The sequence below is a fragment of the Microtus pennsylvanicus genome, chromosome 18 (genome assembly GCF_037038515.1).
Source record: "Microtus pennsylvanicus isolate mMicPen1 chromosome 18, mMicPen1.hap1, whole genome shotgun sequence".
In the NCBI taxonomy this organism is placed as follows: Eukaryota; Metazoa; Chordata; class Mammalia; order Rodentia; family Cricetidae; genus Microtus; species Microtus pennsylvanicus.
The window spans coordinates 10760785-10788765 of NC_134596.1; the positions used below are offsets into that span (position 1 = coordinate 10760785).

General features: G+C 53.0%; 23 non-coding genes across 23 annotated transcripts; all 23 read left to right on the top strand.

Annotated features, from left to right (window-relative positions):
• The first annotated feature begins 301 nt into the window (after positions 1-301).
• LOC142838054 (small nucleolar RNA SNORD116) lies at positions 302-394 on the top strand. Its single transcript, XR_012908499.1, has one exon. It is a non-coding gene; the product is annotated as a small nucleolar RNA SNORD116 (small nucleolar RNA).
• A 1144-nt stretch (positions 395-1538) lies between these two features.
• Positions 1539-1632, top strand: LOC142837977 (small nucleolar RNA SNORD116). Its single transcript, XR_012908429.1, has one exon. It is a non-coding gene; the product is annotated as a small nucleolar RNA SNORD116 (small nucleolar RNA).
• A 1133-nt stretch (positions 1633-2765) lies between these two features.
• LOC142837928 (small nucleolar RNA SNORD116) lies at positions 2766-2859 on the top strand. Its single transcript, XR_012908385.1, has one exon. It is a non-coding gene; the product is annotated as a small nucleolar RNA SNORD116 (small nucleolar RNA).
• A 1133-nt stretch (positions 2860-3992) lies between these two features.
• On the top strand, positions 3993-4086 carry LOC142837929 (small nucleolar RNA SNORD116). The gene has a single exon (XR_012908386.1). It is a non-coding gene; the product is annotated as a small nucleolar RNA SNORD116 (small nucleolar RNA).
• Positions 4087-5223: 1137 nt separating this feature from the next.
• On the top strand, positions 5224-5317 carry LOC142837930 (small nucleolar RNA SNORD116). Its single transcript, XR_012908387.1, has one exon. It is a non-coding gene; the product is annotated as a small nucleolar RNA SNORD116 (small nucleolar RNA).
• Positions 5318-6455: 1138 nt separating this feature from the next.
• On the top strand, positions 6456-6549 carry LOC142837969 (small nucleolar RNA SNORD116). Its single transcript, XR_012908421.1, has one exon. It is a non-coding gene; the product is annotated as a small nucleolar RNA SNORD116 (small nucleolar RNA).
• Positions 6550-7677: 1128 nt separating this feature from the next.
• On the top strand, positions 7678-7771 carry LOC142837979 (small nucleolar RNA SNORD116). Its single transcript, XR_012908431.1, has one exon. It is a non-coding gene; the product is annotated as a small nucleolar RNA SNORD116 (small nucleolar RNA).
• A 1133-nt stretch (positions 7772-8904) lies between these two features.
• On the top strand, positions 8905-8998 carry LOC142837931 (small nucleolar RNA SNORD116). The gene has a single exon (XR_012908388.1). It is a non-coding gene; the product is annotated as a small nucleolar RNA SNORD116 (small nucleolar RNA).
• Positions 8999-10126: 1128 nt separating this feature from the next.
• On the top strand, positions 10127-10220 carry LOC142837980 (small nucleolar RNA SNORD116). The gene has a single exon (XR_012908432.1). It is a non-coding gene; the product is annotated as a small nucleolar RNA SNORD116 (small nucleolar RNA).
• A 1130-nt stretch (positions 10221-11350) lies between these two features.
• On the top strand, positions 11351-11444 carry LOC142837933 (small nucleolar RNA SNORD116). The gene has a single exon (XR_012908389.1). It is a non-coding gene; the product is annotated as a small nucleolar RNA SNORD116 (small nucleolar RNA).
• A 1131-nt stretch (positions 11445-12575) lies between these two features.
• Positions 12576-12669, top strand: LOC142837909 (small nucleolar RNA SNORD116). The gene has a single exon (XR_012908367.1). It is a non-coding gene; the product is annotated as a small nucleolar RNA SNORD116 (small nucleolar RNA).
• Positions 12670-13796: 1127 nt separating this feature from the next.
• Positions 13797-13890, top strand: LOC142837934 (small nucleolar RNA SNORD116). The gene has a single exon (XR_012908390.1). It is a non-coding gene; the product is annotated as a small nucleolar RNA SNORD116 (small nucleolar RNA).
• Positions 13891-15021: 1131 nt separating this feature from the next.
• LOC142837910 (small nucleolar RNA SNORD116) lies at positions 15022-15115 on the top strand. Its single transcript, XR_012908368.1, has one exon. It is a non-coding gene; the product is annotated as a small nucleolar RNA SNORD116 (small nucleolar RNA).
• Positions 15116-16239: 1124 nt separating this feature from the next.
• LOC142837935 (small nucleolar RNA SNORD116) lies at positions 16240-16333 on the top strand. The gene has a single exon (XR_012908391.1). It is a non-coding gene; the product is annotated as a small nucleolar RNA SNORD116 (small nucleolar RNA).
• Positions 16334-17466: 1133 nt separating this feature from the next.
• LOC142837936 (small nucleolar RNA SNORD116) lies at positions 17467-17560 on the top strand. The gene has a single exon (XR_012908392.1). It is a non-coding gene; the product is annotated as a small nucleolar RNA SNORD116 (small nucleolar RNA).
• Positions 17561-18693: 1133 nt separating this feature from the next.
• Positions 18694-18787, top strand: LOC142837937 (small nucleolar RNA SNORD116). Its single transcript, XR_012908393.1, has one exon. It is a non-coding gene; the product is annotated as a small nucleolar RNA SNORD116 (small nucleolar RNA).
• A 1133-nt stretch (positions 18788-19920) lies between these two features.
• Positions 19921-20014, top strand: LOC142837938 (small nucleolar RNA SNORD116). The gene has a single exon (XR_012908394.1). It is a non-coding gene; the product is annotated as a small nucleolar RNA SNORD116 (small nucleolar RNA).
• Positions 20015-21147: 1133 nt separating this feature from the next.
• On the top strand, positions 21148-21241 carry LOC142837939 (small nucleolar RNA SNORD116). The gene has a single exon (XR_012908395.1). It is a non-coding gene; the product is annotated as a small nucleolar RNA SNORD116 (small nucleolar RNA).
• A 1129-nt stretch (positions 21242-22370) lies between these two features.
• LOC142837971 (small nucleolar RNA SNORD116) lies at positions 22371-22464 on the top strand. Its single transcript, XR_012908423.1, has one exon. It is a non-coding gene; the product is annotated as a small nucleolar RNA SNORD116 (small nucleolar RNA).
• Positions 22465-23595: 1131 nt separating this feature from the next.
• On the top strand, positions 23596-23689 carry LOC142837940 (small nucleolar RNA SNORD116). Its single transcript, XR_012908396.1, has one exon. It is a non-coding gene; the product is annotated as a small nucleolar RNA SNORD116 (small nucleolar RNA).
• A 1141-nt stretch (positions 23690-24830) lies between these two features.
• On the top strand, positions 24831-24924 carry LOC142837941 (small nucleolar RNA SNORD116). The gene has a single exon (XR_012908397.1). It is a non-coding gene; the product is annotated as a small nucleolar RNA SNORD116 (small nucleolar RNA).
• Positions 24925-26057: 1133 nt separating this feature from the next.
• LOC142837972 (small nucleolar RNA SNORD116) lies at positions 26058-26150 on the top strand. The gene has a single exon (XR_012908424.1). It is a non-coding gene; the product is annotated as a small nucleolar RNA SNORD116 (small nucleolar RNA).
• Positions 26151-27282: 1132 nt separating this feature from the next.
• On the top strand, positions 27283-27376 carry LOC142837943 (small nucleolar RNA SNORD116). Its single transcript, XR_012908398.1, has one exon. It is a non-coding gene; the product is annotated as a small nucleolar RNA SNORD116 (small nucleolar RNA).
• The last annotated feature ends 605 nt before the right edge of the window (positions 27377-27981 follow it).

The window sequence follows — 27981 nt, forward strand, 5'->3', positions numbered from 1 at the left end:
ACTTGCAGCAGAAGGCCAGAGGACCAAGGTAAGCATGACATGAATTGGCAGTACGAGCTGAAGATTGTCGGGTCTTGGTGGTGCTGCGAGGTGTGCCCATTCGTGCCTCAGACCTGTCTGCACCCGCCTGTAGCAGACTTGGGTCCTCAAGGTGCTCCTGACTTCCATGCATGGACACATTGCAACCTCCCTTTCCCAGATGGGGCACGCCTGGGCAGTTCTTGCACTCCCCAACACCCACCCTGGCTTGAGAAGAGACCTACCTCTGAAAGTCTCTGGGCCAGGCCACTCCAGCGTGCTTGGATCGATGATGATTCCCAATAAAACATTCCTTGGAAATCTGAACAAAATGAGTGAAAACTCAGTACCACCGCTCTCATCGAGACTGAGGTCCTGCATCTTGGGTCACCCAGGTCCCCTGGGAGTAGGATACAGGAATGCCAACCACTCCCCTGCTCCTGCCCTCCTCCAGCAGTGGCATAGCTTCTCTTAGAGTGAAGTCCTGTGGGGAAGGCTTAGTGCACTTTGAGCCTTTGCATTAGCAAGAGAGAGGTTTGCAGGTGCCAGTAGCCGTGGCTGTAGTTTGTCAGACCTGCTCAGGGAATAGGAGGCATGGTTTGCTCAGGGAACATGTCCAAAGAGCTGAGTCCTGAGCCTTGAGCTTGAGACTGCCATGGGGGCGTGCCCCTGTTAATCAATCCAGTGAGCTGGTTTCCGGGCTGACTTTATTCAGACTATACTCCGATTATATTTATTCATTTATTTACTTATTTATTTATTTATTTATTTATTTATTCATTTATTTTGAGTAAGAGGGTGCTTGCTGCTGTTGCAGTAGCTAAATGTGTTGGGCGGAGAGATATTAGTTGAATGGCTGCAGAGAGGGCCAAATATCACCTTCAAGGCCATGGAGGGTGCCAGGTTCAAGCCAAGACGTGAGACCTGAAAAGTTTGCTGTCACCCATCGGGCAAACCATGCTGGAGATTTGGGCAGAACAGGGGAGCTGGCAGAACACCTGTTGTCCGATCATCCCACTGAGACCCAGCAGCCCAAGCCCTCCCAGAGCCAGTTTCATGGCTCCCACTGTAACAAGGGCCTGTGTTTTATGTCTTCACAGTGTTGCATCTGTGGCACGCATGGCCACAGGGCAGAGAGAATGGCCCAACACCCCAGGCCATGCCTACGGCTGATGGCAGCAGCCTGAGCCTGTCGCACTGTGGTCCAGTGGTGTTGGTGACTTGCAGCAGAAGGCCAGAGGACCAAGGTAAGCATGACATGAATTGGCAGCAATTGCTGACGATTGTCGGGTCTTGGTGGTGCTGCGAGGTGTGCCCAATCGTGCCTCCAGACCTGTCTGCACCCGCCTGTAGCAGACATAGGTCCTCAAGGTGCTTTCGCCTTCAATGCATGGACACATTGCAACCTCCTTTCCCAGATGGGGCACGTCTGGGCAGTTCTCGCATTCCACAACACCCACCCTGGCTTGAGAGGAGACCTACCTCTGAAAGTCTCTGGGCCAGGCCACTCCAGTGTGCTTGGATCGATGATGATTCCCAGTCAATCATTTTTTGGAAAAGCTGAACAAAATGAGTGAAAACTCAGTACCACCGCTCTCATCGAGACTGAGGTCCTGCACCTTGGGTCACCCAGGTCCCCTGGAAGAAGGATACAGGAATGACAACCACTCCCCTACTCCTGCCCTCCTCCAGCAGTGGCATAGCATCTCTTAGAGTGAAGTCCTGTGGGGAAGGCTTAGTGCACTTTGAGCCTTTGCATTAGCAAGAGAGAGGTTTGCAGGTGCCAGTAGCCGTGGCTGTAGTTTGTCAGACCTGCTCAGGGAATAGGAGGCATGGTTTGCTCAGGGAACATGTCCAAAGAGCTGAGTCCTGAGCCTTGAGCTTGAGACTGCCATGGGGGCGTGCCCTTGTTAATCAATTTAGTGAGCTGGTTTCCGGGCTGACTTTATTCAGACTAGCCTCCGATGATATTTATTCATTTATTTACTTTTTCATTTATTTATTCATTTATTTTGAGTAAGAGGGTGCTTGCTGCTGTTGCAGTAGCTAAATGTGTTGGGCGGAGAGATATTAGTTGAATGGCTGCAGAGAGGGCCAAATATCACCTTGAAGGCCACGGAGGGTGCCAGGCTCAAGCCAAGCCGTGAGACCTGAAAAGTTTGCTGTCACCCATCGGGCAAACCATGCTGGAGATTTGGGCAGAACAGGGGAGCTGGCAGTACACCTGTTGTCCGATCATCCCACTGAGACCCACCAGCTCAAGCCCTCCCAGAGCCAGTTTCATGGCTCCCACTGTAACAAGGGCCTGTGTTTTATGTCTTCACAGTGTTGCATCTGTGGCACGCATGGCCACAGGGCAGAGAGAATGGCCCAACACCCCAGGCCATGCCTACGGCTGATGGCAGCAGCCTGAGCCTGTCGCACTGTGCTCCAGTGGTGTTGGTGACTTGCAGCAGAAGGCCAGAGGACCAAGGTAAGCATGACATGAATTGGCAGCACGAGCTGACGATTGTCGGGTCTTGGTGGTGCTGCGAGGTGTGCCCATTCGTGCCTCCAGACCTGTCTGCACCCGCCTGTAGCAGACTTAGGTCCTCAAGGTGTTCCCGCATTCAATGCATGGACACATTGCAACCTCCCTTTCCCAGATGGGGCACGTCTGGGCAGTTCTCGCACTCCCCAACACCCACCCTGGCTTGAGAGGAGACCTACCTCTGAAAGTCTCTGGGCCAGGCCACTCCAGCGTGCTTGGATCGATGATGATTCCCAGTCAATCATTCCTTGGAAAAGCTGAACAAAATGAGTGAAAACTCAGTACCACCGCTCTCATCGAGACTGAGGTCCTGCACCTTGGGTCACCCAGGTCCTCTGGGAGTAGGATACGGGAATGCCAACCACTCCCCTGCTCCTGCCCTCCTCCAGCAGTGGCATAGCATCTCTTAGAGTGAAGTCCTGTGGGGAAGGCTTAGTGCACTTTGAGCCTTTGCATTAGCAAGAGAGAGGTTTGCAGGTGCCAGTAGCCGTGGCTGTAGTTTGTCAGACCTGCTCAGGGAATAGGAGGCATGGTTTGCTCAGGGAACATGTCCAAAGAGCTGAGTCCTGAGCCTTGAGCTTGAGACTGCCATGGGGGCGTGCCCTTGTTGATCAATTTAGTGAGCTGGTTTCCGGGCTGACTTTATTCAGACTAGCCTCCGATGATATTTATTCATTTATTTACTTATTTATTTATTTATTCATTTATTTTGAGTAAGAGGGTGCTTGCTGGTGTTGCAGTAGCTAAATGTGTTGGGCGGAGAGATATTAGTTGAATGGCTGCAGAGAGGGCCAAATATCACCTTGAAGGCCACGGAGGGTGCCAGGCTCAAGCCAAGCCGTGAGACCTGAAAAGTTTGCTGTCACCCATCGGGCAAACCATGCTGGAGATTTGGGCAGAACAGGGGAGCTGGCAGTACACCTGTTGTCCGATCATCCCACTGAGACCCACCAGCTCAAGCCCTCCCTGAGCCAGTTTCATGGCTCCCACTGTAACAAGGGCCTGTGTTTTATGTCTTCACAGTGTTGCATCTGTGGCACGCATGGCCACAGGGCAGAGAGAATGGCCCAACACCCCAGGCCATGCCTACGGCTGATGGCAGCAGCCTGAGCCTGTCGCACTGTGGTCCAGTGGTGTTGGTGACTTGCAGCAGAAGGCCAGAGGACCAAGGTAAGCATGACATGAATTGGCAGCACGAGCTGACGATTGTCGGGTCTTGGTGGTGCTGCGAGGTGTGCCCATTCGTGCCTCCAGACTTGTCTGCACCCGCCTGTAGCAGACTTAGGTCCTCAAGGTGCTCCCGCATTCAATGCATGGACACATTGCAACCTCCCTTTCCCAGATGGGGCACGTCTGGGCAGTTCTCGCACTCGCCAACACCCACCCTGGCTTGAGAGGAGACCTACCTCTGAAAGTCTCTGGGCCAGGCCACTCCAGCGTGCTTGGATCGATGATGATTCCCAGTCAATCATTCCTTGGAAAAGCTGAACAAAATGAGTGAAAACTCAGTACCACCGCTCTCATCGAGACTGAGGTCCTGCACCTTGGGTCACCCAGGTCCTCTGGGAGTAGGATACGGGAATGCCAACCACTCCCCTGCTCCTGACCTCCTCCAGCAGTGGCATAGCATCTCTTAGAGTGAAGTCCTGTGGGGAAGGCTTAGTGCACTTTGAGCCTTTGCATTAGCAAGAGAGAGGTTTGCAGGTGCCAGTAAGCCGTGGCTGTAGTTTGTCAGACCTGCTCAGGGAATAGGAGGCATGGTTTGCTCAGGGAACATGTCCAAAGAGCTGAGTCCTGAGCCTTGAGCTTGAGACTGCCATGGGGGCGTGCCCTTGTTAATCAATCCAGTGAGCTGGTTTCCGGGCTGACTTTATTCACACTATACTCTGATGATATTTATTCATTTATTTACTTATTTATTTATTTATTTATTCATTTATTTTGAGTAAGAGTGTGCTTTTGCTGTTGCAGTAGCTAAATGTGTTGGGCGGAGAGATATTAGTTGAATGGCTGCAGAGAGGGCCAAATATCACCTTGAAGGCCACGGAGGGTGCCAGGCTCAAGCCAAGCCGTGAGACCTGAAAAGTTTGCTGTCACCCATCGGGCAAACCATGCTGGAGATTTGGGCAGAACAGGGGAGCTGGCAGAACACCTGTTGTCTGATCATCCCACTGAGACCCAGCAGCCCAAGCCATCCCAGAGCCAGTTTCATGGCGCCCACTGTAACAAGGGCCTGTGTTTTATGTCTTCACAGTGTTGCATCTGCAGCAGGCATGGCCTCAGGGCAGGGAGAATGGCCCAACACCCCAGGCCATGCCTACGGTTGATGGCAGCAGCCTGAGCCTGTTGCACTGTGGTCCAGTGGTGTTGGTGACTTGCAGCAGAAGGCCAGAGGAGCAAGGTAAGCATGACATGAATTGGCAGCATGAGCTGACGATTGTCGGGTCTTGGTGGTGCTGCGAGGTGTGCCCATTCGTGCCTCCAGACCTGTCTGCACCCGCCTGTAGCAGACTTAGGTCCTCAAGGTGCTCCCGCATTCAATGCATGGACACATTGCAACCTCCCTTTCCCAGGTGGGGCACGTCTGGGCAGTTCTCGCACTCCCCAACACCCACCCTGGCTTGAGAGGAGACCTACCTCTGAAAGTCTCTGGGCCAGGCCACTCCAGCGTGCTTGGATCGATGATGATTCCCAGTCAATCATTCCTTGGAAAAGCTGAACAAAATGAGTGAAAACTCAGTACCACCGCTCTCATCGAGACTGAGGTCCTGCACCTTGGGTCACCCAGGTCCTCTGGGAGTAGGATACGGGAATGCCAACCACTCCCCTGCTCCTGCCCTCCTCCAGCAGTGGCATAGCATCTCTTAGAGTGAAGTCCTGTGGGGAAGGCTTAGTGCACTTTGAGCCTTTGCATTAGCAAGAGAGAGGTTTGCAGGTGCCAGTAGCCGTGGCTGTCAGTTTGTCAGACCTGCTCAGGGAATAGGAGGCATGGTTTGCTCAGGGAACATGTCCAAAGAGCTGAGTCCTGAGCCTTGAGCTTGAGACTGCCATGGGGGCGTGCCCTTGTTAATCAATTTAGTGAGCTGGTTTCCGGGCTGACTTTATTCAGACTAGCCTCTAATGATATTTATTCATTTATTTACTTATTTATTTATTTATTTATTCATTTATTTTGAGTAAGCGGGTGCTTGCTGGTGTTGCAGTAGCTAAATGTGTTGGGCGGAGAGATATTAGTTGAATGGCTGCAGAGAGGGCCAAATATCACCTTGAAGGCCACGGAGGGTGCCTGGCTCAAGCCAAGCCGTGAGACCTGAAAAGTTTGCTGTCACCCATCGGGCAAACCATGCTGGAGATTTGGGCAGAACAGGGGAGCTGGCAGTACACCTGTTGTCCGATCATCCCACTGAGACCCACACGCTCAAGCTCTCCCAGAGCCAGTTTCATGGCTCCCACTGTAACAAGGGCCTGTGTTTTATGTCTTCACAGTGTTGCATCTGTGGCAGGCATGGCCACAGGGCAGAGAGAATGGCCCAACACCCCAGGCCATGCCTACGGCTGATGGCAGCAGCCTGAGCCTGTCGCACTGTGGTCCAGTGGTGTTGGTGACTTGCAGCAGAAGGCCAGAGGACCAAGGTAAGCATGACATGAATTGGCAGCACGAGCTGACGATTGTCGGGTCTTGGTGGTGCTGCGAGGTGTGCCCATTCGTGCCTCCAGACCTGTCTGCACCCGCCTGTAGCAGACTTAGGTCCTCAAGGTGCTCCCGCATTCAATGCATGGACACATGGCAACCTCCCTTTCCCAGATGGGGCACGTCTGGGCAGTTCTCACACTCCCCAACACCCACACTGGCTTGAGAGGAGACCTACCTCTGAAAGTCTCTGGGCCAGGCCACTCCAGCGTGCTTGGATCGATGATGATTCCCAGTCAATCATTCCTTGGAAAAGCTGAACAAAATGAGTGAAAACTCAGTACCACCGCTCTCATCAAGACTGAGGTCCTGCACCTTGGGTCACCCAGGTCCTCTGGGAGTAGGATACGGGAATGCCAACCACTCCCCTGCTCCTGCCCTCCTCCAGCAGTGGCATAGCATCTCTTAGAGTGAAGTCCTGTGGGGAAGGCTTAGTGCACTTTGAGCCTTTGCATTAGCAAGAGAGAGGTTTGGAGGTGCCAGTAGCCGTGGCTGGAGTTTGTCAGACCTGCTCAGGGAATAGGAGGCATGGTTTGCTCAGGGAACATGTCCAAAGAGCTGAGTCCTGAGCCTTGAGCTTGAGACTGCCATGGGGGCGTGCACTTGTTGATCAATTTAGTGAGCTGGTTTCCGGGCTGACTTTATTCACACTAGCCTCCGATGATATTTATTCATTTATTTACTTATTTATTTATTTATTAATTTATTTTGAGTAAGAGGGTGCTTGCTGGTGTTGCAGTAGCTAAATGTGTTGGGCGGAGAGATATTAGTTGAATGGCTGCAGAGAGGGCCAAATATCACCTTGAAGGCCACGGAGGTTGCCAGGCTCAAGCCAAGCCGTGAGACCTGAAAAGTTTGCTGTCACCCATCGGGCAAAGCATGCTGGAGATTTGGGCAGAACAGGGGAGCTGGCAGTACACCTGTTGTCCGATCATCCCACTGAGACCCACCAGCTCAAGCTCTCCCAGAGCCAGTTTCATGGCTCCCACTGTAACAAGGGCCTGTGTTTTATGTCTTCACAGTGTTGCATCTGTGGCACGCATGGCCACAGGGCAGAGAGAATGGCCCAACACCCCAGGCCATGCCTACGGCTGATGGCAGCAGCCTGAGCCTGTCGCACTGTGGTCCAGTGGTGTTGGTGACTTGCAGCAGAAGGCCAGAGGACCAAGGTAAGCATGACATGAATTGGCAGCACGAGCTGACGATTGTCGGGTCTTGGTGGTGCGAGGTGTGCCCATTCGTGCCTCCAGACCTGTCTGCACCCGCCTGTAGCAGACTTAGGTCCTCAAGGTGCTCCCGCATTCAATGCATGGACACATTGCAACCTCCCTTTCCCAGATGGGGCACGTCTGGGCAGTTCTCGCACTCGCCAACACACCCTGGCTTGAGAGGAGACCTACCTCTGAAAGTCTCTGGGCCAGGCCACTCCAGTGTGCTTTGATCGATAATGATTCCCAGTCAATCATTCCTTGGAAAAGCTGAACAAAATGAGTGAAAACTCAGTACCACCGCTCTCATCGAGACTGAGGTCCTGCACCTTGGGTCACCCAGGTCCTCTGGGAGTAGGATACGGGAATGCCAACCACTCCCCTGCTCCTGCCCTCCTCCAGCAGTGGCATAGCATCTCTTAGAGTGAAGTCCTGTGGGGAAGGCTTAGTGCACTTTGAGCCTTTGCATTAGCAAGAGAGAGGTTTGCAGGTGCCAGTAGCCGTGGCTGTAGTTTGTCAGACCTGCTCAGGGAATAGGAGGCATGGTTTGCTCAGGGAACATGTCCAAAGAGCTGAGTCCTGAGCCTTGAGCTTGAGACTGCCATGGGGGCGTGCCCTTGTTAATCAATTTAGTGAGCTGATTTCCGGGCTGACTTTATTCAGACTAGCCTCCGATGATATTTATTCATTTATTTACTTAATTATTTATTTATTCATTTATTTTGAGTAAGAGGGTGCTCGCTGCTGTTGCAGTAGCTAAATGTGTTGGGCGGAGAGATATTAGTTGAATGGCTGCAGAGAGGGCCAAATATCACCTTGAAGGCCACGGAGGGTGCCAGGCTCAAGCCAAGCCGTGAGACCTGAAAAGTTTGCTGTCACCCATCGGGCAAACCATGCTGGAGATTTGGGCAGAACAGGGGAGCTGGCAGTACACCTGTTGTCCGATCATCCCACTGAGACCCACCAGCTCAAGCCCTCCCAGAGCCAGTTTCATGGCTCCCACTGTAACAAGGGCCTGTGTTTTATGTCTTCACAGTGTTGCATCTGTGGCACGCATGGCCACAGGGCAGAGAGAATGGCCCAACACCCCAGGCCATGCCTACTTCTGATGGCAGCAGCCTGACCCTGTCGCACTGTGGTCCAGTGGTGTTGGTGACTTGCAGCAGAAGGCCAGAGGACCAAGGTAAGCATGACATGAATTGGCAGCACGAGCTGACGATTGTCGGGTCTTGGTGGTGCTGCGAGGTGTGCCCATTCGTGCCTCCAGACCTGTATGCACCCGCCTGTAGCAGACTTAGGTCCTCAAGGTGCTCCTGCATTCAATGCATGGACACATTGCAACCTCCCTTTCCCAGATGGGGCACGTCTGGGCAGTTCTCGCACTCCCCAACACCCACCCTGGCTTGAGAGGAGACCTACCTCTGAAAGTCTCTGGGCCAGGCCACTCCAGCGTGCTTGGATCGATGATGATTCCCAGTCAATCATTCCTTGGAAAAGCTGAACAAAATGAGTGAAAACTCAGTACCACCGCTCTCATCGAGACTGAGGTCCTGCACCTTGGGTCACCCAGGTCCTCTGGGAGTAGGATACGGGAATGCCAACCACTCCCCTGCTCCTGCCCTCCTCCAGCAGTGGCATAGCATCTCTTAGAGTGAAGTCCTGTGGGGAAGGCTTAGTGCACTTTGAGCCTTTGCATTAGCAAGAGAGAGGTTTGCAGGTGCCAGTAGCCGTGGCTGTAGTTTGTCAGACCTGCTCAGGGAATAGGAGGCATGGTTTGCTCAGGGAACATGTCCAAAGAGCTGAGTCCTGAGCCTTGAGCTTGAGACTGCCATGGGGGCGTGCCCTTGTTAATCAATTTAGTGAGCTGGTTTCCGGGCTGACTTTATTCAGACTAGCCTCCAATGATATTTATTCATTTATTTACTTATTTATTTATTTATTCATTTATTTTGAGTAAGAGGGTGATTGCTGGTGTTGCAGTAGCTAAATGTGTTGGGCGGAGAGATATTAGTTGAATGGCTGCAGAGAGGGCCAAATATCACCTTGAAGGCCACGGAGGGTGCCAGGCTCAAGCCAAGCCGTGAGACCTGAAAAGTTTGCTGTCACCCATCGGGCAAACCATGCTGGAGATTTGGGCAGAACAGGGGAGCTGGCAGTACACCTGTTGTCCGATCATCCCACTGAGACCCACCAGCTCAAGCTCTCCCAGAGCCAGTTTCATGGCTCCCACTGTAACAAGGGCCTGTGTTTTATGTCTTCACAGTGTTGCATCTGTGGCACGCATGGCCACAGGGCAGAGAGAATGGCCCAACACCCCAGGCCATGCCTACGGCTGATGGCAGCAGCCTGAGCCTGTCGCACTGTGGTCCAGTGGTGTTGGTGACTTGCAGCAGAAGGCCAGAGGACCAAGGTAAGCATGACATGAATTGGCAGCACGAGCTGACGATTGTCGGGTCTTGGTGGTGCGAGGTGTGCCCATTCGTGCCTCCAGACCTGTCTGCACCCGCCTGTAGCAGACTTAGGTCCTCAAGGTGCTCCCGCATTCAATGCATGGACACATTGCAACCTCCCTTTCCCAGATGGGGCACGTCTGGGCAGTTCTCGCACTCGCCAACACACCCTGGCTTGAGAGGAGACCTACCTCTGAAAGTCTCTGGGCCAGGCCACTCCAGTGTGCTTTGATCGATAATGATTCCCAGTCAATCATTCCTTGGAAAAGCTGAACAAAATGAGTGAAAACTCAGTACCACCGCTCTCATCGAGACTGAGGTCCTGCACCTTGGGTCACCCAGGTCCTCTGGGAGTAGGATACGGGAATGCCAACCACTCCCCTGCTCCTGCCCTCCTCCAGCAGTGGCATAGCATCTCTTAGAGTGAAGTCCTGTGGGGAAGGCTTAGTGCACTTTGAGCCTTTGCATTAGCAAGAGAGAGGCTTGCAGGTGCCAGTAGCCGTGGCTGTAGTTTGTCAGACCTGCTCAGGGAATAGGAGGCATGGTTTGCTCAGGGAACATGTCCAAAGAGCTGAGTCCTGAGCCTTGAGCTTGAGACTGCCCTGGGGGCGTGCCCTTGTTGATCAATTTAGTGAGCTGGTTTCCGGGCTGACTTTATTCAGACTAGCCTCCGATGATATTTATTCATTTATTTATTTATTTATTTATTTATTCATTTATTTTGAGTAAGAGGGTGCTTGCTGGTGTTGCAGTAGCTAAATGTGTTGGGCGGAGAGATATTAGTTGAATGGCTGCAGAGAGGGCCAAATATCACCTTGAAGGCCACGGAGGGTGCCAGGCTCAAGCCAAGCCGTGAGACCTGAAAAGTTTGCTGTCACCCATCGGGCAAACCATGCTGGAGATTTGGGCAGAACAGGGGAGCTGGCAGTACACCTGTTGTCCGATCATCCCACTGAGACCCACCAGCTCAAGCTCTCCCAGAGCCAGTTTCATGGCTCCCACTGTAACAAGGGCCTGTGTTTTATGTCTTCACAGTGTTGCATCTGTGGGACGCATGGCCACAGGGCAGAGAGAATGGCCCAACACCCCAGGCCATGCCTACGGCTGATGGCAGCAGCCTGAGCCTGTCGCACTGTGGTCCAGTGGTGTTGGTGACTTGCAGCAGAAGGCCAGAGGACCAAGGTAAGCATGACATGAATTGGCAGCACGAGCTGACGATTGTCGGGTCTTGGTGGTGCGAGGTGTGCCCATTCGTGCCTCCAGACCTGTCTGCACCCGCCTGTAGCAGACTTAGGTCCTCAAGGTGCTCCCGCATTCAATGCATGGACACATTGCAACCTCCCTTTCCCAGATGGGGCACGTCTGGGCAGTTCTCGCACTCCCCAACACCCACCCTGGCTTGAGAGGAGACCTACCTCTGAAAGTCTCTGGGCCAGGCCACTGCAGCGTGCTTGGATCGATGATGATTCCCAGTCAATCATTCCTTGGAAAAGCTGAACAAAATGAGTGAAAACTCAGTACCACCGCTCTCATCGAGACTGAGGTCCTGCACCTTGGGTCACCCAGGTCCTCTGGGAGTAGGATACGGGAATGCCAACCACTCCCCTGCTCCTGCCCTCCTCCAGCAGTGGCATAGCATCTCTTAGAGTGAAGTCCTGTGGGGAAGGCTTAGTGCACTTTGAGCCTTTGCATTAGCAAGAGAGAGGCTTGCAGGTGCCAGTAGCCGTGGCTGTAGTTTGTCAGACCTGCTCAGGGAATAGGAGGCATGGTTTGCTCAGGGAACATGTCCAAAGAGCTGAGTCCTGAGCCTTGAGCTTGAGACTGCCTGGGGGCGTGCCCTTGTTGATCAATTTAGTGAGCTGGTTTCCGGGCTGACTTTATTCAGACTAGCCTCCGATGATATTTATTCATTTATTTACTTATTTATTTATTTATTCATTTATTTTGAGTAAGAGGGTGCTTGCTGGTGTTGCAGTAGCAAAATGTGTTGGGCGGAGAGATATTAGTTGAATGGCTGCAGAGAGGGCCAAATATCACCTTGAAGGCCACGGAGGGTGCCAGGCTCAAGCCAAGCCGTGAGACCTGAAAAGTTTGCTGTCACCCATCGGGCAAACCTTGCTGGAGATTTGGGCAGAACAGGGGAGCTGGCAGTACACCTGTTGTCCGATCATCCCACTGAGACCCACCAGCTCAAGCCCTCCCAGAGCCAGTTTCATGGCTCCCACTGTAACAAGGGCCTGTGTTTTATGTCTTCACAGTGTTGCATCTGTGGCACGCATGGCCACAGGGCAGAGAGAATGGCCCAACACCCCAGGCCATGCCTACGGCTGATGGCAGCAGCCTGAGCCTGTTGCACTGTGGTCCAGTGGTGTTGGTGACTTGCAGCAGAAGGCCAGAGGACCAAGGTAAGCATGACATGAATTGGCAGCACGAGCTGACGATTGTCGGGTCTTGGTGGTGGTGCGAGGTGTGCACATTCGTGCCTCCAGACCTGTCTGCACCCGCCTGTAGCAGACTTAGGTCCTCAAGGTGCTCCCGCATTAAATGCATGGACACATTGCAACCTCCCTTTCCAGATGGGGCACGTCTGGGCAGTTCTCGCACTCCCCAACACCCACCCTGGCTTGAGAGGAGACCTACCTCTGAAAGTCTCTGGGCCAGGCCACTCCAGCGTGCTTGGATCGATGATGATTCCCAGTCAATCATTCCTTGGAAAAGCTGAACAAAATGAGTGAAAACTCAGTACCACCGTTCTCATCGAGACTGAGGTCCTGCACCTTGGGTCACCCAGGTCCTCTGGGAGTAGGATACGGGAATGCCAACCACTCCCCTGCTCCTGCCCTCCTCCAGCAGTGGCATAGCATCTCTTAGAGTGAAGTCCTGTGGGGAAGGCTTAGTGCACTTTGAGCCTTTGCAAGAGAGAGGTTTGCAGGTGCCAGTAGCCGTGGCTGTAGTTTGTCAGACCTGCTCAGGGAATAGGAGGCATGGTTTGCTCAGGGAACATGTCCAAAGAGCTGAGTCCTGAGCCTTGAGCTTGAGACTGCCATGGGGGCGTGCCCTTGTTGATCAATTTAGTGAGCTGGTTTCCGGGCTGACTTTATTCAGACTAGCCTCCGATGATATTTATTCATTTATTTACTTATTTATTTATTTATTCATTTATTTTGAGTAAGAGGGTGCTTGCTGGTGTTGCAGTAGCAAAATGTGTTGGGCGGAGAGATATTAGTTGAATGGCTGCAGAGAGGGCCAAATATCACCTTGAAGGCCACGGAGGGTGCCAGGCTCAAGCCAAGCCGTGAGACCTGAAAAGTTTGCTGTCACCCATCGGGCAAACCATGCTGGAGATTTGGGCAGAACAGGGGAGCTGGCAGTACACCTGTTGTCCGATCATCCCACTGAGACCCACCAGCTCAAGCTCTCCCAGAGCCAGTTTCATGGCTCCCACTGTAACAAGGGCCTGTGTTTTATGTCTTCACAGTGTTGCATCTGTGGGACGCATGGCCACAGGGCAGAGAGAATGGCCCAACACCCCAGGCCATGCCTACGGCTGATGGCAGCAGCCTGAGCCTGTCGCACTGTGGTCCAGTGGTGTTGGTGACTTGCAGCAGAAGGCCAGAGGACCAAGGTAAGCATGACATGAATTGTCAGCAATTGCTGACGATAGTCGGGTCTTGGTGGTGCTGCGAGGTGTGCCCATTCGTGCCTCCAGGCCTGTCTGCACCCGCCTGCAGCAGACTTAGGTCCTCAAGGTGCTCCCGCATTCAATGCATGGACACATTGCAACCTCCCTTTCCCAGATGGGGCACGTCTGGGTAGATCTCCCACTCCGCAACACCCACCCTGGCTTGAGAGGAGACCTACCTCTGAAAGTCTCTGGGCCAGGCCACTCCAGCGTGCTTGGATCGATGATGATTCCCAGTCAATCATTCCTTGGAAAAGCTGAACAAAATGAGTGAAAACTCAGTACCACCGCTCTCATCGAGACTGAGGTCCTGCACCTTGGGTCACCCAGGTCCTCTGGGAGTAGGATACGGGAATGCCAACCACTCCCCTGCTCCTGCCCTCCTCCAGCAGTGGCATAGCATCTCTTAGAGTGAAGTCCTGTGGGGAAGGCTTAGTGCACTTTGAGCCTTTGCATTAGCAAGAGAGAGGCTTGCAGGTGCCAGTAGCCGTGGCTGTAGTTTGTCAGACCTGCTCAGGGAATAGGAGGCATGGTTTGCTCAGGGAACATGTCCAAAGAGCTGAGTCCTGAGCCTTGAGCTTGAGACTGCCTGGGGGCGTGCCCTTGTTGATCAATTTAGTAAGCTGGTTTCCGGGCTGACTTTATTCAGACTAGCCTCCGATGATATTTATTCATTTATTTACTTATTTATTTATTTATTCATTTATTTTGAGTAAGAGGGTGCTTGCTGGTGTTGCAGTAGCAAAATGTGTTGGGCGGAGAGATATTAGTTGAATGGCTGCAGAGAGGGCCAAATATCACCTTGAAGGCCACGGAGGGTGCCAGGCTCAAGCCAAGCCGTGAGACCTGAAATGTTTGCTGTCACCCATCGGGCAAACCTTGCTGGAGATTTGGGCAGAACAGGGGAGCTGGCAGTACACCTGTTGTCCGATCATCCCACTGAGACCCACCAGCTCAAGCCCTCCCAGAGCCAGTTTCATGGCTCCCACTGTAACAAGGGCCTGTGTTTTATGTCTTCACAGTGTTGCATCTGTGGCACGCATGGCCACAGGGCAGAGAGAATGGCCCAACACCCCAGGCCATGCCTACGGCTGATGGCAGCAGCCTGAGCCTGTCGCACTGTGGTCCAGTGGTGTTGGTGACTTGCAGCAGAAGGCCAGAGGACCAAGGTAAGCATGACATGAATTGGCAGCACGAGCTGACGATTGTCGGGTCTTGGTGGTGGTGCGAGGTGTGCACATTCGTGCCTCCAGACCTGTCTGCACCCGCCTGTAGCAGACTTAGGTCCTCAAGGTGCTCCCGCATTAAATGCATGGACACATTGCAACCTCCCTTTCCAGATGGGGCACGTCTGGGCAGTTCTCGCACTCCCCAACACCCACCCTGGCTTGAGAGGAGACCTACCTCTGAAAGTCTCTGGGCCAGGCCACTCCAGCGTGCTTGGATCGATGATGATTCCCAGTCAATCATTCCTTGGAAAAGCTGAACAAAATGAGTGAAAACTCAGTACCACCGTTCTCATCGAGACTGAGGTCCTGCACCTTGGGTCACCCAGGTCCTCTGGGAGTAGGATACGGGAATGCCAACCACTCCCCTGCTCCTGCCCTCCTCCAGCAGTGGCATAGCATCTCTTAGAGTGAAGTCCTGTGGGGAAGGCTTAGTGCACTTTGAGCCTTTGCAAGAGAGAGGTTTGCAGGTGCCAGTAGCCGTGGCTGTAGTTTGTCAGACCTGCTCAGGGAATAGGAGGCATGGTTTGCTCAGGGAACATGTCCAAAGAGCTGAGTCCTGAGCCTTGAGCTTGAGACTGCCATGGGGGCGTGCCCTTGTTGATCAATTTAGTGAGCTGGTTTCCGGGCTGACTTTATTCAGACTAGCCTCCGATGATATTTATTCATTTATTTACTTATTTATTTATTTATTCATTTATTTTGAGTAAGAGGGTGCTTGCTGGTGTTGCAGTAGCTAAATGTGTTGGGCGGAGAGATATTAGTTGAATGGCTGCAGAGAGGGCCAAATATCACCTTGAAGGCCACGGAGGGTGCCAGGCTCAAGCCAAGCCGTGAGACCTGAAAAGTTTGCTGTCACCCATCGGGCAAACCATGCTGGAGATTTGGGCAGAACAGGGGAGCTGGCAGTACACCTGTTGTCCGATCATCCCACTGAGACCCACCAGCTCAAGCTCTCCCAGAGCCAGTTTCATGGCTCCCACTGTAACAAGGGCCTGTGTTTTATGTCTTCACAGTGTTGCATCTGTGGGACGCATGGCCACAGGGCAGAGAGAATGGCCCAACACCCCAGGCCATGCCTACGGCTGATGGCAGCAGCCTGAGCCTGTCGCACTGTGGTCCAGTGGTGTTGGTGACTTGCAGCAGAAGGCCAGAGGACCAAGGTAAGCATGACATGAATTGGCAGCACGAGCTGACGATTGTCGGGTCTTGGTGGTGCGAGGTGTGCCCATTCGTGCCTCCAGACCTGTCTGCACCCGCCTGTAGCAGACTTAGGTCCTCAAGGTGCTCCCGCATTCAATGCATGGACACATTGCAACCTCCCTTTCCCAGATGGGGCACGTCTGGGCAGTTCTCGCACTCCCCAACACCCACCCTGGCTTGAGAGGAGACCTACCTCTGAAAGTCTCTGGGCCAGGCCACTCCAGCGTGCTTGGATCGATGATGATTCCCAGTCAATCATTCCTTGGAAAAGCTGAACAAAATGAGTGAAAACTCAGTACCACCGCTCTCATCGAGACTGAGGTCCTGCACCTTGGGTCACCCAGGTCCTCTGGGAGTAGGATACGGGAATGCCAACCACTCCCCTGCTCCTGCCCTCCTCCAGCAGTGGCATAGCATCTCTTAGAATGAAGTCCTGTGGGGAAGGCTTAGTGCACTTTGAGCCTTTGCATTAGCAAGAGAGAGGTTTGCAGGTGCCAGTAGCCGTGGCTGTAGTTTGTCAGACCTGCTCAGGGAATAGGAGGCATGGTTTGCTCAGGGAACATGTCCAAAGAGCTGAGTCCTGAGCCTTGAGCTTGAGACTGCCCAGGGGGCGTGCCCTTGTTGATCAATTTAGTGAGCTGGTTTCCGGGCTGACTTTATTCAGACTAGCCTCCGATGATATTTATTCATTTATTTACTTATTTATTTATTTATTCATTTATTTTGAGTAAGAGGGTGCTTGCTGGTGTTGCAGTAGCAAAATGTGTTGGGCGGAGAGATATTAGTTGAATGGCTGCAGAGAGGGCCAAATATCACCTTGAAGGCCACGGAGGGTGCCAGGCTCAAGCCAAGCCGTGAGACCTGAAAAGTTTGCTGTCACCCATCGGGCAAACCTTGCTGGAGATTTGGGCAGAACAGGGGAGCTGGCAGTACACCTGTTGTCCAATCATCCCACTGAGACCCACCAGCTCAAGCCCTCCCAGAGCCAGTTTCATGGCTCCCACTGTAACAAGGGCCTGTGTTTTATGTCTTCACAGTGTTGCATCTGTGGGACGCATGGCCACAGGGCAGAGAGAATGGCCCAACACCCCAGGCCATGCCTACGGCTGATGGCAGCAGCCTGAGCCTGTCGCACTGTGGTCCAGTGGTGTTGGTGACTTGCAGCAGAAGGCCACAGGACCAAGGTAAGCATGACATGAATTGGCAGCACGAGCTGACGATTGTCGGGTCTTGGTGGTGCTGCGAGGTGTGCCCATTCGTGCCTCCAGACTTGTCTGCACCCGCCTGTAGCAGACTTAGGTCCTCAAGGTGCTCCCGCATTCAATGCATGGACACATTGCAACCTCCCTTTCCCAGATGGGGCACGTCTGGGCAGTTCTCGCACTCCCCAACACCCACCCTGGCTTGAGAGGAGACCTACCTCTGAAAGTCTCTGGGCCAGGCCACTCCAGCGTGCTTGGATCGATGATGATTCCCAGTCAATCATTCCTTGGAAAAGCTGAACAAAATGAGTGAAAACTCAGTACCACCGCTCTCATCGAGACTGAGGTCCTGCACCTTGGGTCACCCAGGTCCTCTGGGAGTAGGATACGGGAATGCCAACCACTCCCCTGCTCCTGCCCTCCTCCAGCAGTGGCATAGCATCTCTTAGAGTGAAGTCCTGTGGGGAAGGCTTAGTGCACTTTGAGCCTTTGCATTAGCAAGAGAGAGGTTTGCAGGTGCCAGTAGCCGTGGCTGTAGTTGGTCAGACCTGCTCAGGGAATAGGAGGCATGGTTTGCTCAGGGAACATGTCCAAAGAGCTGAGTCCTGAGCCTTGAGCTTGAGACTGCCATGGGGGCGTGCCCTTGTTGATCAATTTAGTGAGCTGGTTTCCGGGCTGACTTTATTCAGACTAGCCTCCGATGATATTTATTCATTTATTTACTTATTTATTTATTTATTCATTTATTTTGAGTAAGAGGGTGCTTGCTGGTGTTGCAGTAGCTAAATGTGTTGGGCGGAGAGATATTAGTTGAATGGCTGCAGAGAGGGCCAAATATCACCTTGAAGGCCACGGAGGGTGCCAGGCTCAAGCCAAGCCGTGAGACCTGAAAAGTTTGCTGTCACCCATCGGGCAAACCATGCTGGAGATTTAGGCAGAACAGGGGAGCTGGCAGTACACCTGTTGTCCGATCATCCCACTGAGACCCACCAGCTCAAGCTCTCCCAGAGCCAGTTTCATGGCTCCCACTGTAACAAGGGCCTGTGTTTTATGTCTTCACAGTGTTGCATCTGTGGCACACATGGCCACAGGGCAGAGAGAATGGCCCAACACCCCAGGCCATGCCTACGGCTGATGGCAGCAGCCTGAGCCTGTCGCACTGTGGTCCAGTGGTGTTGGTGACTTGCAGCAGAAGGCCACAGGACCAAGGTAAGCATGACATGAATTGGCAGCACGAGCTGACGATTGTCGGGTCTTGGTGGTGCTGCGAGGTGTGCCCATTCGTGCCTCCAGACCTGTCTGCACCCGCCTGTAGCAGACTTAGGTCCTCAAGGTGCTCCCGCATTCAATGCATGGACACATTGCAACCTCCCTTTCCCAGATGGGGCACGTCTGGGCAGTTCTCGCACTCCCCAACACCCACCCTGGCTTGAGAGGAGACCTACCTCTGAAAGTCTCTGGGCCAGGCCACTCCAGCGTGCTTGGATCGATGATGATTCCCAGTCAATCATTCCTTGGAAAAGCTGAACAAAATGAGTGAAAACTCAGTACCACCGCTCTCATCGAGACTGAGGTCCTGCACCTTGGGTCACCCAGGTCCTCTGGGAGTAGGATACGGGAATGCCAACCACTCCCCTGCTCCTGCCCTCCTCCAGCAGTGGCATAGCATCTCTTAGAGTGAAGTCCTGTGGGGAAGGCTTAGTGCACTTTGAGCCTCTGCATTAGCAAGAGAGAGGTTTGCAGGTGCCAGTAGCCGTGGCTGTAGTTTGTCAGACCTGCTCAGGGAATAGGAGGCATGGTTTGCTCAGGGAACATGTCCAAAGAGCTGAGTCCTGAGCCTTGAGCTTGAGACTGCCATGGGGGCGTGCCCTTGTTGATCAATTTAGTGAGCTGGTTTCCGGGCTGACTTTATTCAGACTAGCCTCCGATGATATTTATTCATTTATTTACTTATTTATTTATTTATTCATTTATTTTGAGTAAGAGGGTGCTTGCTGGTGTTGCAGTAGCTAAATGTGTTGGGCGGAGAGATATTAGTTGAATGGCTGCAGAGAGGGCCAAATATCACCTTGAAGGCCACGGAGGGTGCCAGGCTCAAGCCAAGCCGTGAGACCTGAAAAGTTTGCTGTCACCCATCGGGCAAACCATGCTGCAGATTTGGGCAGAACAGGGGAGCTGGCAGTACACCTGTTGTCCGATCATCCCACTGAGACCCACCAGCCCAAGCTCTCCCAGAGCCAGTTTCATGGCTCCCACTGTAACAAGGGCCTGTGTTTTATGTCTTCACAGTGTTGCATCTGTGGCACGCATGGCCAAAGGGCAGAGAGAATGGCCCAACACCCCAGGCCATGCCTACGGCTGATGGCAGCAGCCTGAGCCTGTCGCACTGTGGTCCAGTGGTGTTGGTGACTTGCAGCAGAAGGCCACAGGACCAAGGTAAGCATGACATGAATTGGCAGCACGAGCTGACGATTGTCGGGTCTTGGTGGTGCTGCGAGGTGTGCCCATTCGTGCCTCCAGACCTGTCTGCACCCGCCTGTAGCAGACTTGGGTCCTCAAGGTGCTCCCGCATTCAATGCATGGACACATTGCAACCTCCCTTTCCCAGATGGGGCACGTCTGGGCAGTTCTCGCACTCCCCAACACCCACCCTGGCTTGAGAGGAGACCTACCTCTGAAAGTCTCTGGGCCAGGCCACTCCAGCGTGCTTGGATCGATGATGATTCCCAGTCAATCATTCCTTGGAAAAGCTGAACAAAATGAGTGAAAACTCAGTACCACCGCTCTCATCGAGACTGAGGTCCTGCACCTTGGGTCACCCAGGTCCTCTGGGAGTAGGATACGGGAATGCCAACCACTCCCCTGCTCCTGCCCTCCTCCAGCAGTGGCATAGCATCTCTTAGAGTGAAGTCCTGTGGGGAAGGCTTAGTGCACTTTGAGCCTTTGCATTAGCAAGAGAGAGGTTTGCAGGTGCCAGTAGCCGTGGCTGTAGTTTGTCAGACCTGCTCAGGGAATAGGAGGCATGGTTTGCTCAGGGAACATGTCCAAAGAGCTGAGTCCTGAGCCTTGAGCTTGAGACTGCCATGGGGGCGTGCCCTTGTTGATCAATTTAGTGAGCTGGTTTCCGGGCTGACTTTATTCAGACTAGCCTCCGATGATATTTATTCATTTATTTACTTATTTATTTATTTATTCATTTATTTTGAGTAAGAGGGTGCTTGCTGCTGTTGCAGTAGCTAAATGTGTTGGGCGGAGAGATATTAGTTGAATGGCTGCAGAGAGGGCCAAATATCACCTTGAAGGCCACGGAGGGTGCCAGGCTCAAGCCAAGCCGTGAGACCTGAAAAGTTTGCTGTCACCCATCGGGCAAACCATGCTGGAGATTTGGGCAGAACAGGGGAGCTGGCAGTACACCTGTTGTCCGATCATCCCACTGAGACCCACCAGCTCAAGCTCTCCCAGAGCCAGTTTCATGGCTCCCGCTGTAACAAGGGCCTGTGTTTTATGTCTTCACAGTGTTGCATCTGTGGCACGCATGGCCACAGGGCAGAGAGAATGGCCCAACACCCCAGGCCATGCCTACGGCTGATGGCAGCAGCCTGAGCCTGTCGCACTGTGGTCCAGTGGTGTTGGTGACTTGCAGCAGAAGGCCAGAGGACCAAGGTAAGCATGACATGAATTGGCAGCACGAGCTGACGATTGTCGGGTCTTGGTGGTGCTGCGAGGTGTGCCCATTCGTGCCTCCAGACCTGTCTGCACCCGCCTGTAGCAGACTTAGGTCCTCAAGGTGCTCCCGCATTCAATGCATGGACACATTGCAACCTCCCTTTCCCAGATGGGTCACGTCTGGGCAGTTCTCGCACTCCCCAACACCCACCCTGGCTTGAGAGGAGACCTACCTCTGAAAGTCTCTGGGCCAGGACACTCCAGCGTGCTTGGATCGATGATGATTCCCAGTCAATCATTCCTTGGAAAAGCTGAACAAAATGAGTGAAAACTCAGTACCACCGCTCTCATCGAGACTGAGGTCCTGCACCTTGGGTCACCCAGGTCCTCTGGGAGTAGGATACGGGAATGCCAACCACTCCCCTGCTCCTGCCCTCCTCCAGCAGTGGCATAGCATCTCTTAGAGTGAAGTCCTGTGGAGACGGCTTAGTGCACTTTGAGCCCTTGCATTAGCAAGAGAGAGGTTTGCAGGTGCCAGTAGCCGTGGCTGTAGTTTGTCAGACCTGCTCAGGGAATAGGAGGCATGGTTTGCTCAGCGAACATGTCCAAAGAGCTGAGTCCTGAGCCTTGAGCTTGAGACTGCCATGGGGGCGTGCCCTTGTTAATCAATTTAGTGAGCTGGTTTCCGAGCTGAATTTATTCAGACTAGCCTCCGATGATATTTATTCATTTATTTACTTATTTATTTATTTATTCATTTATTTTGAGTAAGAGGGTGCTTGCTGCTGTTGCAGTAGCTAAATGTGTTGGGCGGAGAGATATAAGTTGAATGGCTGCAGAGAGGGCCAAATATCACCTTGAAGGCCACGGAGGGTGCCAGGCTCAAGCCAAGCCGTGAGACCTGAAAAGTTTGCTGTCACCCATCGGGCAAACCATGCTGGAGATTTGGGCAGAACAGGGGAGCTGGCAGTACACCTGTTGTCCGATCATCCCACTGAGACCCACCAGCTCAAGCCCTCCCAGAGCTAGTTTCATGGCTCCAACTGTAACAAGGGCCTGTGTTTTATGTCTTCACAGTGTTGCATCTGTGGCACGCATGGCCACAGGGCAGAGAGAATGGCCCAACACCCCAGGCCATGCCTACGGCTGATGGCAGCAGCCTGAGCCTGTCGCACTGTGGTCCAGTGGTGTTGGTGACTTGCAGCAGAAGGCCAGAGGACCAAGGTAAGCATGACATGAATTGGCAGCACGAGCTGACGATTGTCGTGTCTTGGTGGTGCGAGGTGTGCCCATTCGTGCCTCCAGACCTGTCTGCACTCGCCTGTAGCAGACTTAGGTCCTCAAGGTGCTCCCGCATTCAATGCATGGACACATTGCAACCTCCCTTTCCAGATGGGGCACGTCTGGGCAGTTCTCGCACTCCCCAACACCCACCCTGGCTTGAGAGGAGACCTACCTCTGAAAGTCTCTGGGCCAGGCCACTCCAGCGTGCTTGGATCGATGATGATTCCCAGTCAATCATTCCTTGGAAAAGCTGAACAAAATGAGTGAAAACTCAGTACCACCGCTCTCATCGAGGCTGAGGTCCTGCACCTTGGGTCACCCATGTCCTCTGGGAGTAGGATACGGGAATGCCAACCACTCCCCTGCTCCTGCCCTCCTCCAGCAGTGGCATAGCATCTCTTAGAGTGAAGTCCTGTGGGGAAGGCTTAGTGCACTTTGAGCCTTTGCATTAGCAAGAGAGAGGTTTGCAGGTGCCAGTAGCCGTGGCTGTAGTTTGTCAGACCTGCTCAGGGAATAGGAGGCATGGTTTGCTCAGGGAACATGTCCAAAGAGCTGAGTCCTGAGCCTTGAGCTTGAGACTGCCATGGGGGCGTGCCCTTGTTAATCAATTTAGTGAGCTGGTTTCCGGGCTGACTTTATTCAGACTAGCCTCTGATGATATTTATTCATTTATTTACTTATTTATTTATTTATTCATTTATTTTGAGTAAGAGGGTGCTTGCTGGTGTTGCAGTAGCTAAATGTGTTGGGCGGAGAGATATTAGTTGAATGGCTGCAGAGAGGGCCAAATATCACCTTGAAGGCCACGGAGGGTGCCAGGCTCAAGCCAAGCCGTGAGACCTGAAAAGTTTGCTGTCACCCATCGGGCAAACCATGCTGGAGATTTGGGCAGAACAGGGGAGCTGGCAGTACACCTGTTGTCTGATCATCCCACTGAGACCCACCAGCTCAAGCCCTCCCAGAGCCAGTTTCATGGCTCCCACTGTAACAAGGGCCTGTGTTTTATGTCTTCACAGTGTTGCATCTGTGGCACGCATGGCCACAGGGCAGAGAGAAAGGCCCAACACCCCAGGCCATGCCTACGGCTGATGGCAGCAGCCTGAGCCTGTCGCACTGTGGTCCAGTGGTGTTGGTGACTTGCAGCAGAAGGCCAGAGGACCAAGGTAAGCATGACATGAATTGGCAGCACGAGCTGACATTGTCGGGTCTTGGTGGTGCTGCGAGGTGTGCCCATTCGTGCCTCCAGACCTGTCTGCACCCGCCTGTAGCAGACTTAGGTCCTCAAGGTGCTCCCGCATTCAATGCATGGACACATTGCAACCTCCCTTTCCAGATGGCGCACGTCTGGGCAGTCCTCGCACTCCCCAACACCCACCCTGGCTTGAGAGGAGACCTACCTCTGAAAGTCTCTGGGCCAGGCCACTCCAGCGTGCTTGGATCGATGATGATTCCCAGTCAATCATTCCTTGGAAAAGCTGAACAAAATGAGTGAAAACTCAGTACCACCGCTCTCATCGAGACTGAGGTCCTGCACCTTGGGTCACCCAGGTCCTCTGGGAGTAGGATACGGGAATGCCAACCACTGCCCTGCTCCTGCCCTCCTCCAGCAGTGGCATAGCATCTCTTAGAGTGAAGTCCTGTGGGGAAGGCTTAGTGCACTTTGAGCCTTTGCATTACCAAGAGAGAGGTTTGCAGGTGCCAGTAGCCGTGGCTGTAGTTTGTCAGACCTGCTCAGGGAATAGGAGGCATGGTTTGCTCAGGGAACATGTCCAAAGAGCTGAGTCCTGAGCCTTGAGCTTGAGACTGCCATGGGGGCGTGCCCTTGTTGATCAATTTAGTGAGCTGGTTTCCGGGCTGACTTTATTCAGACTAGCCTCCGATGATATTTATTCATTTATTTACTTATTTATTTATTTATTTATTTATTCATTTATTTTGTGTAAGAGGGTGCTTGCTGGTGTTGCAGTAGCTAAATGTGTTGGGCGGAGAGATATTAGTTGAATGGCTGCAGAGAGGGCCAAATATCACCTTGAAGGCCACGGAGGGTGCCAGGCTCAAGCCAAGACGTGAGACCTGAAAAGTTTGCTGTCACCCATCGGGCAAACCATGCTGGAGATTTGGGCAGAACAGGGGAGCTGGCAGTACACCTGTTGTCCGATCATCCCACTGAGACCCACCAGCTCAAGCCCTCCCAGAGCCAGTTTCATGGCTCCCACTGTAACAAGGGCCTGTGTTTTATGTCTTCACAGTGTTGCATCTGTGGCACGCATGGCCACAGGGCAGAGAGAATGGCCCAACACCCCAGGCCATGCCTACGGCTGATGGCAGCAGCCTGAGCCTGTCGCACTGTGGTCCAGTGGTGTTGGTGACTTGCAGCAGAAGGCCAGAGGACCAAGGTAAGCATGACATGAATTGGCAGCACGAGCTGACGATTGTCGGGTCTTGGTGGTGCTGCGAGGTGTGCCCATTCGTGCCTCCAGACCTGTCTGCACCCGCCTGTAGCAGACTTAGGTCCTCAAGGTGCTCCCGCATTCAATGCATGGACACATTGCAACCTCCCTTTCCCAGATGGGGCACGTCTGGGCAGTTCTCGCACTCCCCAACACCCACCCTGGCTTGAGAGGAGACCTACCTCTGAAAGTCTCTGGGCCAGGCCACTCCAGCGTGCTTGGATCGATGATGATTCCCAGTCAATCATTCCTTGGAAAAGCTGAACAAAATGAGTGAAAACTCAGTACCACCGCTCTCATCGAGACTGAGGTCCTGCACCTTGGGTCACCCAGGTCCCCTGGGAGTAGGATACAGGAATGCCAACCACTCCCCTGCTCCTGCCCTCCTCCAGCAGTGGCATAGTATCTTTTAGAGTGAAGTCCTGTGGGGAAGGCTTAGTGCACTTTGAGCCTTTGCATTAGCAAGAGAGAGGTTTGCAGGTGCCAGTAGCCGTGGCTGTAGTTTGTCAGACCTGCTCAGGGAATAGGAGGCATGGTTTGCTCAGGGAACATGTCCAAAGAGCTGAGTCCTGAGCATTGAGCTTGAGACTGCCATGGGGGCGTGCCCTTGTTAATCAATTTAGTGAGCTGGTTTCCGGGCTGACTGTATTCAGACTAGCCTCCGATGATATTTATTCATTTATTTACTTATTTATTTATTTATTCATTTATTTTGAGTAAGAGGGTGCTTGCTGGTGTTGTAGTAGCTAAATGTGTTGGACGGAGAGATATTAGTTGAATGGCTGCAGAGAGGGCCAAATATCACCTTGAAGGCCACGGAGGATGCCAGGCTCAAGCCAAGCCTTGAGACCTGAAAAGTTTGCTGTCACCCATCGGGCAAACCATGCTGGAGATTTGGGCAGAACAGGGGAGCTGGCAGTACACCTGTTGTCCGATCATCCCACTGAGACCCACCAGCTCAAGCCCTCCCAGAGCCAGTTTCATGGCTCCCACTGTAACAAGGGCCTGTGTTTTATGTCTTCACAGTGTTGCATCTGTGGCACGCATGGCCACAGGGCAGAGAGAATGGCCCAACAACCCAGGCCATGTCTACGGCTGATGGCAGCAGCCTGAGCCTGTCGCACTGTGGTCCAGTGGTGTTGGTGACTTGCAGCAGAAGGCAAGAGGACCAAGGTAAGCATGACATGAATTGGCAGCACGAGCTGAAGATTGTCGGGTCTTGGTGGTGCTGCGAGGTGTGCCCATTCGTGCCTCCAGACCTGTCTGCACCCGCCTGTAGCAGACTTGGGTCCTCAAGGTGCTCCCGCATTCAATGCATGGACACATTGCAACCTCCCTTTCCCAGATGGGGCACGTCTGGGCAGTTCTCGCACTCCACAACACCCACCCTGGCTTGAGAGGAGACCTACCTCTGAAAGTCTCTGGGCCAGGCCACTCCAGCGTGCTTGGATCGATGATGATTCCCAATAAAACATTCCTTCGAAATCTGAACAAAATGAGTGAAAACTCAGTACCACCGCTCTCATCGAGACTGAGGTCCTGCACCTTGGGTCACCCAGGTCCCCTGGGAGTAGGATACAGGAATGCCAACCACTCCCCTGCTCCTGCCCTCCTCCAGCAGTGGCATAGCATCTCTTAGAGTGAAGTCCTGTGGGGATGGCTTAGTGCACTTTGAGCCTTTGCATTAGCAACAGGGAGGTTTGCAGGTGCCAGTAGCCGTGGCTGTAGTTTGTCATACCTGCTCAGGGAATAGGAGGCATGGTTTGCTCAGGGAACATGTCCAAAGAGCTGAGTCCTGAGCCTTGGGCATGAGACTGCCATGGGGGCGTGCCCCTGTTAATCAATCCAGTGAGATGGTTTCCGGGCTGACTTTATGCAGACTATACTCCGATGATATTTATTCATTTATTTACTTATTTATTTATTTATTCATTTATTTTGAGTAAGAGGGTGCTTGCTGGTGTTGCAGTAGCTAAATGTGTTGGACGGAGAGATATTAGTTGAATGGCTGCAGAGAGGGCCAAATATCACCTTGAAGGCCACGGAGGGTGCCAGGCTCAAGCCAAGCAGTGAGACCTGAAAAGTTTGCTGTCACCCATCGGGCAAACCATGCTGGAGATTTGGGCAGAACAGGGGAGCTGGCAGAACACCTGTTGTCTGATCATCCAACTGAGACCCAGCAGCCCAAGCCATCCCAGAGCCAGTTTCATGGCTCCCACTGTAACAAGGGCCTGTGTTTTATGTTTCACAGTGTTGCATCTGTGGCACGCAAGGCCACAGGGCAGAAAGAACGGCCCAACACCCCAGGCCATGCCTACGGCTGATGGTAGCAGCCTGAGCCTGTCGCACTGTGGTCCATTGGTGTTGGTGACTTTCAGCAGAAGGCCAGAGGACCAAGGTAAGCATGACATGAATTGGCAGTACGAGCTGACGATTGTCGGGTCTTGGTGGTGCTGCGAGGTGTGCCCATTCGTGCCTCCAGACCTGTCTGCACCCGCCTGTAGCAGACAAAGGTCCTCAAGGTGCTTTCGCCTTCAATGCATGGACACATTGCAACCTCCCTTTCCCAGATGGGGCACGTCTGGGCAGTTCCCGCACTCCCCAACACCCACCCTGGCTTGAGAGGAGACCTACCTCTGAAAGTCTCTGGGCCAGGCCACTCCAGCGTGCTTGGATCGATGATGATTCCCAGTCAATCATTCCTTGGAAAAGCTGAACAAAATGAGTGAAAACTCAGTACCACCGCTCTCATCGAGACTGAGGTCCTGCACCTTGGGTCACCCAGGTCCCCTGGGAGTAGGATACAGGAATGCCAACCACTCCCCTGCTCCTGCCCTCCTCCAGCAGTGGCATAGTATCTTTTAGAGTGAAGTCCTGTGGGGAAGGCTTAGTGCACTTTGAGCCTTTGCATTAGCAAGAGAGAGGTTTGCAGGTGCCAGTAGCCGTGGCTGTAGTTTGTCATACCTGCTCAGGGAATAGGAGGCATGGTTTGCTCAGGGAACATGTCCAAAGAGCTGAGTCCTGAGCCTTGGGCATGAGACTGCCATGGGGGCGTGCCCCTGTTAATCAATCCAGTGAGATGGTTTCCGGGCTGACTTTATTCAGACTAGCCTCCGATGATATTTATTCATTTATTTACTTATTTATTTATTTATTCATTTATTTTGAGTAAGAGGGTGCTTGCTGGTGTTGCAGTAGCTAAATGTGTTGGGCGGAGAGATATTAGTTGAATGGCTGCAGAGAGGGCCAAATATCACCTTGAAGGCCACGGAGGGTGCCAGGCTCAAGCCAAGCCGTGAGACCTGAAAAGTTTGCTGTCACCCATCGGGCAAACCATGCTGGAGATTTAGGCAGAACAGGGGAGCTGGCAG